The sequence below is a fragment of the Sphaeramia orbicularis genome, chromosome 14, assembly GCF_902148855.1.
Source record: "Sphaeramia orbicularis chromosome 14, fSphaOr1.1, whole genome shotgun sequence".
Taxonomy (NCBI): domain Eukaryota; kingdom Metazoa; phylum Chordata; class Actinopteri; order Kurtiformes; family Apogonidae; genus Sphaeramia; species Sphaeramia orbicularis.
The window spans coordinates 1,640,809-1,652,098 of NC_043970.1; positions in this window are offsets into that span (position 1 = coordinate 1,640,809).

Here is an 11,290-nt window from a genome sequence, read left to right on the forward strand (position 1 = left end):
TTCAGGTACAAATGCGTGTAGACTGTAGATTCTTGTGAGGTGATAATGTTCTTAGTAATAATATTATTAGCGCTGTGCCATATGGAGGCAGAGTTTTGCCATTTGTTGCCAAATGTCCGTTGTCTTTAAGGCTTACCACACGTGCTACCTTCCAGTGCCCACCATTCTTACCATCACCCAGTGGACGAAGCTGATATGTACTCTATATAGGCCTTTATTTCCTGCTGCAGTTTCTTTCTTCATAGCAGGAGCTTTGTATTAAAAACCAGGGATACTTTTTTTCCTAGCAGTATTTATTTGTCTGCGTTGATGCAACTAGTGCTGAAGGGAGTGACCCAGTCTAGCCCCCCTTCCCACTGCCTAAGCCTTTCAAGATTTTCAGAACACGCAGAACTATCAAAATAGAGAACCTACAAGTTTGACAACAGATATTCTAATCCAGTGGTTCTGAACTGGTTCTGAACTTCAGGACCCACCATCACCCCCTAATGACAAGCCACGGCCCAGTTAAAGTTCAACTTCTCAAATGTATTTAATAAAAGACGGTGTGTTTTCAACCTGAGATAATATCAGAATATCATAGTATGAAAACACAGAAGACAAGTTTAACGATAAACCAAACTGACCAGCTGGTGGAGATGATAAATATGGAACTATTCCCTTTAACACTAAGTTAGGTCCATTTGAACATAAACTGAAACATTAATTAAAAGTGCATTCAGTCACTTATTGAAGCATTAATCCTAAAGCTGACATAACAATCAGAACATTTCACTAACGGCCATTTTAAACATGTCCAGTGTTTTCATGCAAAATTAATTCAGTTTGTAAAGTGCAACTAGTGTTTCTTGACATTATTTGCGACCCACCAGTTGAGAATCACTGTTCTAAAGGAGAGAGAGATGCCAGATATGAATTCAAAAGTATGGAAGACCTCATTCCCAGCTGAAGCATTAGTGTTAATATTTTTTTTACTGGGCTGACAACACAGTAAAAGACATCAACTGACTCTTAGGCATAACAAACAGATTAAAAATAATATGTTGTGAATAATGGTGTTGAAAAATCAGAGGTAACAGAGAGGACTATATGCATCTGAGAGCTACATTTATAACAGAATTTGACTAATGAAAATGTTGCTAATTGTAAGATGCTAATATTAACTAGCTTATCACACAGTTGTTAACAAAGTAGTCTTAGAAAACTGTTTTTGGGGTGTGTAAAGTGTGTATGTAAACTATTTTACATATGCATGTTGTAGTCCTTTCAGTCCAACTGTCTCTGATATTTCATAACTATTGTTACAGAAATGTTCATATATTCCCTTTGGAATGTCTCTCACTGAAACTGTTTATAACGTTAAGAGTGAAAGCTTAACAGGCCAAGGGGGGCGGGACTTATTGAAGGGTGACATGGTTATAAACTTGATTATTTGATCCACAGAAAATTTATGAAGAATCATTTTTTTTAAGAGCAGGTCATTTATAAAGTAAAAATGGACCAAATGTTTTCTGATTCTATCTTTTCAATTTGAAATACTTTTTGTAGTTTTTACAGCTAAAAACCTTTTAGAATAACTCAACAGAATTGGAACCTTTCTGTGTAAATGCATCCACCCAAAAGGTGTTCAGGCAAGAATAGAGGGAAGTATCAGAATCAAAAGCTGGGTTTCCATGACCCTCAGAAATGCGCAAAATGTAAATTGCGCAATAGACAACTAGGAATGGAAACACCGAAATGTCGCAAAAACTGCCAAAGATCGCAAAACAGTTTTTCCGCTCTCATGAGGTGGTTTTAGAGTCGTTTGGATCTAGAAGTATAGTGTACCAGTGGACTGTAAAACCGTGGAGTGGATTAGTCCTGTTCATGTGGTCCTGGTGGTTTTGTCCCTGTTCATGTGGTCCTGGTGGTTTTGTCCTGTTCATGTGGTCCCGGTGGTTTAGTCCTGTTCATGTGGTCCTGGTGGTTCTGCTCAGTCCAGTGGTCTCCCCTGTGACCCTGTCCTCAGAACAGGTGGTTCTAGTTGGTTCTATCCAATAGACACTGGCTTTAGTGGAGGAACTGCTTCCCCAGGGCAAGACCAGTCTGGGGACACCAGAGGGTCCAGAACATCACACAGTTCAGGAAATCGTACCCGGGTCACTGGGAAATTCTGGATCCACAACTAGTTGGTGAATTCCTGCCGTCCAGTTGTGTCCCATAAATCCATGGTGCCATCGTGTCCATAAATGTGGACTTATCCTTGGTCCGGTTCTGCGTTCCATTCTTCTGTAGTTGAAGACAGTCAGTGCAACCCAGAAGGTTCTGATCCAACTGAGGCAAAACTAGAACCAGATGAACCCACACTACAGTGGCAACACCAGGAGGTTCTGATCCAACTGAGGCAAACATCTGCCTTCAACCAGAACCACAACACAACTAGACAGGACTGGACCACAATGAACACATGTGGACAGATGGGACTGGACCAGAACCACACAGCAGAACCAAACACTGTTCAATGGAAACACCTACAAGGACCAACTGGACTGGGTCCAAACTGGACCAACTGGACTGGGTTGGAATTGTAGAAATATGGCTTTTATTTTGGTAAAACTGTCGTGGAAACCCAGCTGGTGACAGATATGGATCCTATTACAGTTGCAAAACTTTCATGTCCTAAAGTCAGGACTCTCTTTCCCAGTCGTATTATTGGATATTGATGACGATGCTCAGAAACAAGATATAATTTTCATCCTACAATATCCAAACATGTTCATGAACAGATGTACGCACTGTACATAAACACAAAGAGCACAATCACGTCAACACTTGGCAGTGTTTACCAGTCACTACGACACCTGTGTCGCATCTGCAACGTGGATTGTACTATGCTTGCCTTGGTCCTGTTCTTTTCATCACAGCTTTCTTTACTGTTTCCATTTATACTCTCAGTGTAGGGAGGTTGTGGAGACTGAAATGAAAAACAATCAAAGCAGAGTAAATCAGTCTCATCATTGGAGACGGGACTGATGCTATGTTTGGAAAACGGCTTTTACGAGCTGCAAAAAGCAAGCTTCGATGAGAGTAAAAACAAACAGATATGTTTTGTTTTACAGTTTAAAGTGAAGGTGGTTTAAAAGGTCAGTGTTTAGGAGACATGTCAATATAACATTTTTTAGACTAAATTCTAAATATTCTTGGCTAAGAAGTACCAATTCATTATATCAGAAATTACTTTTTTTTTTTTTTGGAGAATCCTTTTTGCAAAATAAAGGATGCAGTTAATGATGCTATGTCATCAACGTTAGAAATAAACTCATTCTGCACACTTTGGCGATAGACTGCATAATCTTGTGGTGGCCCAGAGGGGCAACAGCCCAAGAAATTATCCATATTAAAAAAAAAAAAAAGAGAGAGAGAGAGAGAACATCCCAAAAAAATTATCCACTGTAAGAAAAAAAAGAGAGAGCATCCCAAAAAAAACATCCACTTTAAGAAAAAAAAGAGAGAACAGCCACCAAAAAATTATCCACTGTAAGAAAAAAGAGAGAGCATCCCAAAAAAAATATCCACTATAAGAAATAAAAGAGAGAACAACCCAAAAAAAATGTATCCACTAAAGAAAAAAAGAGAACATTCCCAAAAATGATCCACCACAAGAAAAACAGAGAACAGCCCAAAAAATTATCCACTATAAGAAAAAAAAGAGAACGGCCCAAAAAATGACTAACTTTAAAAACTATATTAATGGAAACCATTTTAAAATAACTTTATCTTTAGCACACCAACCTCCACTTTCGGTGGGTTACTTCGTTAGCATTAGCCACATTAGCTGAAGGCCTTAAAAATTTTCAGCCTATGCTTTTATTTTTTCTGGTGGCTTTAATTGTAAAGTAAGAGACCTTTTGGGTAAACAGCGCCCCCTTAATTAAAAAGGTGGATGATGGTTTTACTTTCTTACAGTGGATAATTTTTTAGGCTGTTCTCTTTTTTTTCTTATAGTGCATAATTTTTTGGGCTGTTCTTTTTTTGTTTTTATAGTGCATACTTTTTTGGGCTGTTCTCTTTTTTTTTATACTGGATAATTTTTTGGTCTGTTCTCTTTTTTCTTACAGTGGATAATTTTTTGGGCTGTTCTCTTCTTTTCTTAAGTTTTTGGGCTGTTCTCTTTTTTTATAGTGGATAATTTTTTTTGGGCTGTTCTCTTTTTTTTTTAATTTTTTGGGCTGTTCTCTTTTTTTTCTTATAGTGGATAATTTTTTGGACTGTTCTATTTTTTTTCTTATAGTGGATAATTTTTTGGACTGTTCTAATTTTTTTTTTTATAGTTGATAATTTTTTTGGGCTGTTGCACCTCTGGGCCACCGTATATTCCAGACCTAATGTTCACTGTGATAGATGACATAAAACCTTTGACAATTTGGATGTCATATAGGACAAAATACATAAATCCATGTGCATCCGTGAATCTAAAACGCAGCAGCATGAGTTTGGCTGAGACGTGTACTATTTAATTTGTAGCAAAATGGCAAAAAAAGAAAAAAAAAAGAAAAGAAAATAGGCCAAACCAGCAGAATAGTTTCATTTTTGAATGGAACTATTGCTTTGTGCAGCTTTCTAAAGGTATTCTTAGTATAACAGTGGACTGGAGCAGCACCGACACTGCCAACACTGACTCTGACTCAGTCCCACTCACATGATCAGCCTCTGCTTCACTAATGACAATTGTCTCCAAGTTTTTGTTACTATTTCACAAAGTGAACTTTACATTTTTTATGAAGGTGCACTTACAGCTTCCCCCCAGTGGCTTATATTTGTATTTTATTTCATGTTTTCGTAGTCATTCACTGCCTTTATAGCTTGCTTGGGTTTCACACAGGCCTTTGTTTTTACCGTGATCCAAAAACATATAACCGTACGACTTGTATACATACTGTAAATATATATCTGAAAATAACTGTACATTGTCCTTTGTTCACCTGGGCCTTTTTAAAACTCAGATTGTTGTTTTTTTCCTTTTCCGCCAGTGCTGTGTGGATGTAATGTTATACCTCGTCCACCTTTCCGAACAGCAGAAGTCATGCTGTCTGTGCAGGTTTAGCTGCATCACTGCCACACCAGCTCCAGTACAGAAACCAGTGGGACCAGCCAGGAGGGGACGCAATCACATTTGTGTCAAGAGAATCAAACACAACGCAGCTATTTAGTGTAATGACTGAGTTTTGAGTGACAGCTCAGAGTTCAGGAAGCTGTAGAACACAGGTGTCAAACATGTGGCCCGGGGGCCAAATCCAGCCCGCCAAAGGGTCCAGTCCAGCCCCTGGGATGAATTTGTGAAATCCAAAAATTACACTGAAGATATTAACAATCAGTGGTGTCAAAATCATTTTACTTCAGGTTCCACATACAGACACATACAGTCCAATTAGATTTCGAGTGGGTCAGAACCAGTAAAATATTATCAGAATAACTTATAAATAATGGACAACCACAAATTTTCTCTTTGTTTTTTTTGGTGTAAAACTGTAAAATTACATGAAAATCTTTACAGTACCAAACTATACTTGTACAAAAAACATGAATAACCTGAACAAATATAAACAAACGGAAATGTCTTAAGAAAAGCAAATGCAGTTTTACCAATATTCTGCCTGTTACTAAATGTTTTGTGCGATTGTAATGCACATGTGTAAATGATAAACTGATAAACTGAGGCCTAATATTGTTAAAATTGCACTTGTTTTTCTGGCCTTTGGGATGAATTTGTGAAATGCAAAATTTACACTGAAGATATTAACAATCCTTTTAGTTCAGGTTCCACATTCAGACCAATTCAATCTCCAGTGGGCAGGACCAGTCAAATACTATCAGAATAACATAGAAATAATGACAACTCCATTTTTTTCTCTTTGTAAATGTAAAAATTTTCATGTATTTACACTAAAACAAAGTATAATTTTGCAAAAAAAAATTTTTAATAACCTGAACAAAAATGAACCTGAAATGTCTTAAGAGAAGTAAGTAGAATTTTACCAATATTCTGTTATTAAATGTTTTGTGTGTTTGTAGATCCACTGTGATCTGTAAGTTATAATGTACATGTGTGAATGATAAACTGAGGCAGAATACTGTTAAAATTACACTTATTTTTTCAGCTTCTTCATGTTATTCACATCTTTTGAAGGGATAGTTCATAGATGTAAACCTTTTCATAATGTAAATTTACTTTTTTCGCTCTAAAACATAGAGAAAAGTTTGGAGTTGACATTATTTCTATATTATTCTGTTCTTATTTTACTGGTTCGGCCCACTGCAGATCAAATTTAGCTGAATGTGGAACTGAACTAAAATGAGTTTGACAGCCCTGTGTTAATATTTGAATGTTCCTGCCAACAGAAAGTACATTTTGCCTATTTTTTAATTTAATTTTTATTTTATTTTATTTTTTTTCAACATATAACTTAGTTAAATTATTTCAGTATGTGTATTAGTACTTTTTGAACATTTTGAGCACATTTCAATAATACCGCGATAATAATGATAACCATGATAATTTTAGTCACAATAACCGTGGTATGAAATTTTCATATGGTTACATCCCTAGTCTCATGCATTGATCTCTTTGCTACACCTGTACACGGTTCTCAGACAACATGTGTAATGTATCAGTAAATATGAATAAAGGGCACTATCCAGTCCATGTTTGATATCAATCAGTGTGTGTGTGTGTGTGTGTGATTTTTGTCTTTCAGTTCAAGTATAAAATAGTGATGATTACACCGTTACCTTCACACTTGCATTAAACATACACAGTAAGTAAGTAAGTAAGTAAATTTATTTATAGAGCACTTTTCACAGAGTCACAAAGTGCTTTATCAATTCAAATCAGAATCAAATTAAGTTTACAGAGACCCAACAGAATCCTCCAGGAGCAAACACTTGTGATTGGTGACAGTGGCGAGGAAAAACTTCCCTTTAACAGCAGAAACCTGGAGCAGACCCAGACTCCTGAAGGATGGACGTCTGCCTTGACCAGTTGGGGTTAAAGAGAGAGAGAGAGTACACAGCCTGGACTAATGCTGCCTTCAGGGGCTGTTGGGAAGATGACCCTTTCCATTTAATACACAGGTGTCAAACATGCGGCCCGGGGGCCAAATCTGGCCCACCAAAGGACAAGGTTCTAATAGTTTGGGATTTTTCATTATAGTTTAGTTTTATTTAGTTTTGACTTTTGTTTCTCTAATTCAGTTCGTTTTAATTCATTTTTAGAGCAGTTTTGCTAGTTTTAATTAGTTTTAGTTTTTTTCTAAATGCTTAGTTTTAGTTTAGTTTTAGTTTTTTTATCTCTTTTCTCTTCTTCTCCGTTGTATTTAAATAAATCCCAGACAGGACTCTGCTGCTTTCTCCCAACTTTCCATGTTTCCAGGTACAGTGGGGACCAGAAGACGACTGGAACCACAAGTGAACACAAGTGACGGACCCTTAAATATATGGTGACAAAAGATACAATTTCTCGAGCGAAATAAATCAATTTCGTATCAATCCAACATTGACAAAGACAAAAACGAAGGGAATTTTATCCATAATTTTTATCCGTTTTAGTTAGTTTTATAAGCACACAATACAGTTTCAGTTAGTTATCGTTTTTTCTTTTAATTATAGTTTTTATTTCAGTTAATGAAAATGTTTTTACAATTCTAGTTTTTGTCATTTCGTTACTTTTCGTTAACGATAATAACCTCACCAAAGGATCCAATCCTTGGGATGAATTTGTGTAATGCAAAAATTACACTGAAGAAATTAACAATCAGTGGTGTCAAAATCATTTGAATTCAGGTTCCACATACAGACACATCCAGCCCAGTTAGATTTCAAGTGGGTCAGAACCAGTAAAATATTATCAGATTTAAAAAATACACAGGATGAGATGTAAACAATCCTTTAAGTGCGAGCACATCTTTTGAGGATGCCCCAATGCTGTTGACACAGTGGAGTTCCCCTTGGAGGGTGATTCGGGTTACACATCTTCAGTAGAACACCTCAGATCTCACTGGGGGTTTTGGCCATTACAACTAGACACCCTTGACTGAGGAAGGCCCTACGGCGGTGATCAAGTCCCCGCAGTGTGTCTCCTGAATCACCCTCTCTTCTGGGGGCCCAGCAGGAGTCTGGCCTCTTTATCCACAGCCACTGGCTGCTTCTCCCAGCTTCCTCCGATACTTCCTTGATCGCTTGGCGTAGACTCTGGCCTTTGATTCCCAGGTTTTTTAGTAGCCTGATGGTAGATGCTGCCACGAACCCTCTGCACCCCACTTCCACTGGGTGGATGACAGTTTTTCAGCCACGACGTTGTGCTTCAGCAGCTAGCTCTGTGTAGCGAAGCTGTTTCCGCTCATAAGCTTCATCCACTGAGTCCTCCCAGGGTACGGTCAGTTCAATGATGAAGACCTTCCTCAGAGAAGGGGACCAGAGGACCATGTCAGGTCTGAGGGTAGTGGTTGCTCTCTCTGGAGGGAAAGCTAGTTGCCAGCCAACATCCACTAGCATCTTCCAGTCGCAGGCTGCTCGAAGCTGATGGTGCTCCGTAGGTGTGGGGCTGCTCCTGGCTACTTTTGCCCCCTCACGGACAAACATGACCTGCAGGATGTTAGGTGCTGCTGGTGGTAATGAGTTGGTAGCAGTTTGTTTCTTTTCCAGGGTGGCGGCGAGGCTTTTAAGGACTTGGTTATGACGCCAGGTGGAACATCCCTGGGTGAGGCTTGACCTTCCACCCTGTCCATATGTGTTTGAGGGAAGCTGGTCTGGAGCAGAGGGCACATCCTGAAGGTTAATAGGTGTTGGAAGGACGTCGTATGTAGCTCTGATGATAAAGCTGAGTCGCTTCGCTTCCATGCTCCACAAGTCCCTTCAGCTGATCCTCCTCCTCTCCAGGTTCTCCTGTTGTGTCCACCGTCCCTGTTTACCGGGGGAAACTGCCTTGGCCCACCTTGCTGCTTCCTCCTGGTGGCGTAATTTGTCCACCACCAATCTCCGCCAGTCTGGTATAATAACCCATAAACAATGACAACCCCAAATCCTCTCTTTGTTTTTTTGGTGTAAAAAATGTAAAATTACATGAAAATGTTTACATTACTAAACTATACTTTTACAAAAAACATGAATAACCTGGACAAATATGAACCAACGGAAATGTCTTAAGAAAAGTAAATGCAATTTTACCAATATTCTGCCTGTTACTAAATGTTTTGTGTGATTGTAACACACATGTGTAAATGATAAACTGATAAACTGAGGCAGAATATTGTTAAAATTGCACTCATTTTTCTTAAGACAATTCAAGTTTTTCATGTTATTCAGATTTTTAAGGAAACTTTGTAGATGTAAACCTGATCATAATATAATTTTACTTTTTTCACTGTTATTATTTTACTGGTTCGGCCCACTGCAGATCAAATTGGGCTGAATGTGGAACTGAACTAAAATGAGTTTGACAGCCTGTGGAATGCTATTGAGCAATTTTACCACATCTAGAGTCAAAACCCATAAAAAAATTTCACTACATTTGTTGTACATTCATGTAAAATACCTTTAGCCCATGAAAAATGCAACTAATTTGACTAAAGCAAGTTAATGTTATATAATATTTTCTTCATTTAGGGCAGGGCTGTCAAACTCATTTTAGTTCAGTTCCACATTCAGCTAAATTTCATCTGCAGTGGGCCGAACCAGAAAAATAATAGAGTATCTAAATAATGTCAACTCCAAACTTTTCTCTTTATTTTACTGTGAAAAAAGTCAAATGAAACAATGAAAATGTTTACATCTACAAACTGTCCTTTCAAACAATGTGAATTTCTTGAACAAACTCAAAGAATAAGTATAATTTTAACAATATTCTGCCTCAGTTTATCATTCACACATGTACATTATAATTTACAGATCACAGTGGATCTACAAACACACAAAACATTTAATAACAGGTGGAATATTGTTAAAATTGCACGTACTTTTCTTAAGACATTTCAGGTTCTTCACATTTGTTCAGGTTCTTCACATTTTTAGTGAAATTATACTTTGTTTTAGTGTAAATACATGAAAATATTTACATTTACAAAGAGAAAAATTTGGAGTTGTGAGTATTTCTAGATTATTCTGATAGAACTTTACTGGTCTGACCCACTGGAGATTGAATTGGTCTGAATGTGGAACCTGAACTAAAAGGATTGTTAATTTCTTAATATCTATTTTTACATTTCACAAATTCATCCCAAGAGCCGGACTGGACCCTTTGGTGGGCCAGATTTGGCCCCGGGATGCATGTTTGACACCTGTGATTTAGGGGAAAATAAAGACTTACACTAAACTGGAGTCATGCAGCACAGCTGTACCTGCTAAAGGTACAAAACACATTCAAGAAGCCAACCAACACATTTGTTTTTTCACTTAATTACCTAAACTGATGATCAACATAATGACTTTTTGCTGAGCTACAATCCATCGACTGTTCCTGCATCTGCATAAAATGGTTTCTCATGGAAACACTGATTCCAAATGATGCTAATGTGTAGATAAATTTCACCTCTCCAGTTCGTATGCTTGGCCATGTTTCCCCAGAGGTCAAAGGTTACCTGACTGAAGTCAATGTGTTCTCAAGGGATACGTGAGCATTAGCCTAATGGAGGCTGCAGGCAAAATCCAATACATTGTTCATGTTTATATATTTGTACCAACGTGTTGTTGTTTTTTTATGCTGCTTTTCATTGTTAATATGTTTTAAGGACACATGCCTTTTCAGCCACTGGATAGATCTGACAGCTGGAACACTGACTGGGACTGTTATCCCCTCATATCAGTTTGCCTTATTTATTTATTTATTTATTTATTTAATTATTTTACAAATATTTTATATACTTTATTTTATTTTCAGATACAACACATAAATTAATGACATTTTACATTTAGAGCTGGTCTAGACCAGACTATTAATAACCCAAGTCAGTCAGTCAGTAGATCTGAAATACAAGTATTTAACATGTTGAGTATTTGTTTGTTACTATGGTGGCATGTTAGGGCCACACAAGAAAATAAAAACACTTGTCACTACGAGAATAAAATCATAAAATATCGAGATAAAACCTGTAATTTGAAGTCAAATACAAAAAGAGTCATAATTTTACAAAAACAAAGTCGTAATATTTCAAGAATAAAGCCATAATATTATGAGAATAAAGATGTAGTTTTAAAAACACTCAGAATTTATTAACATAATGTCATGCTTTTATGAGATTAAAGTCATCATATTTCAAGA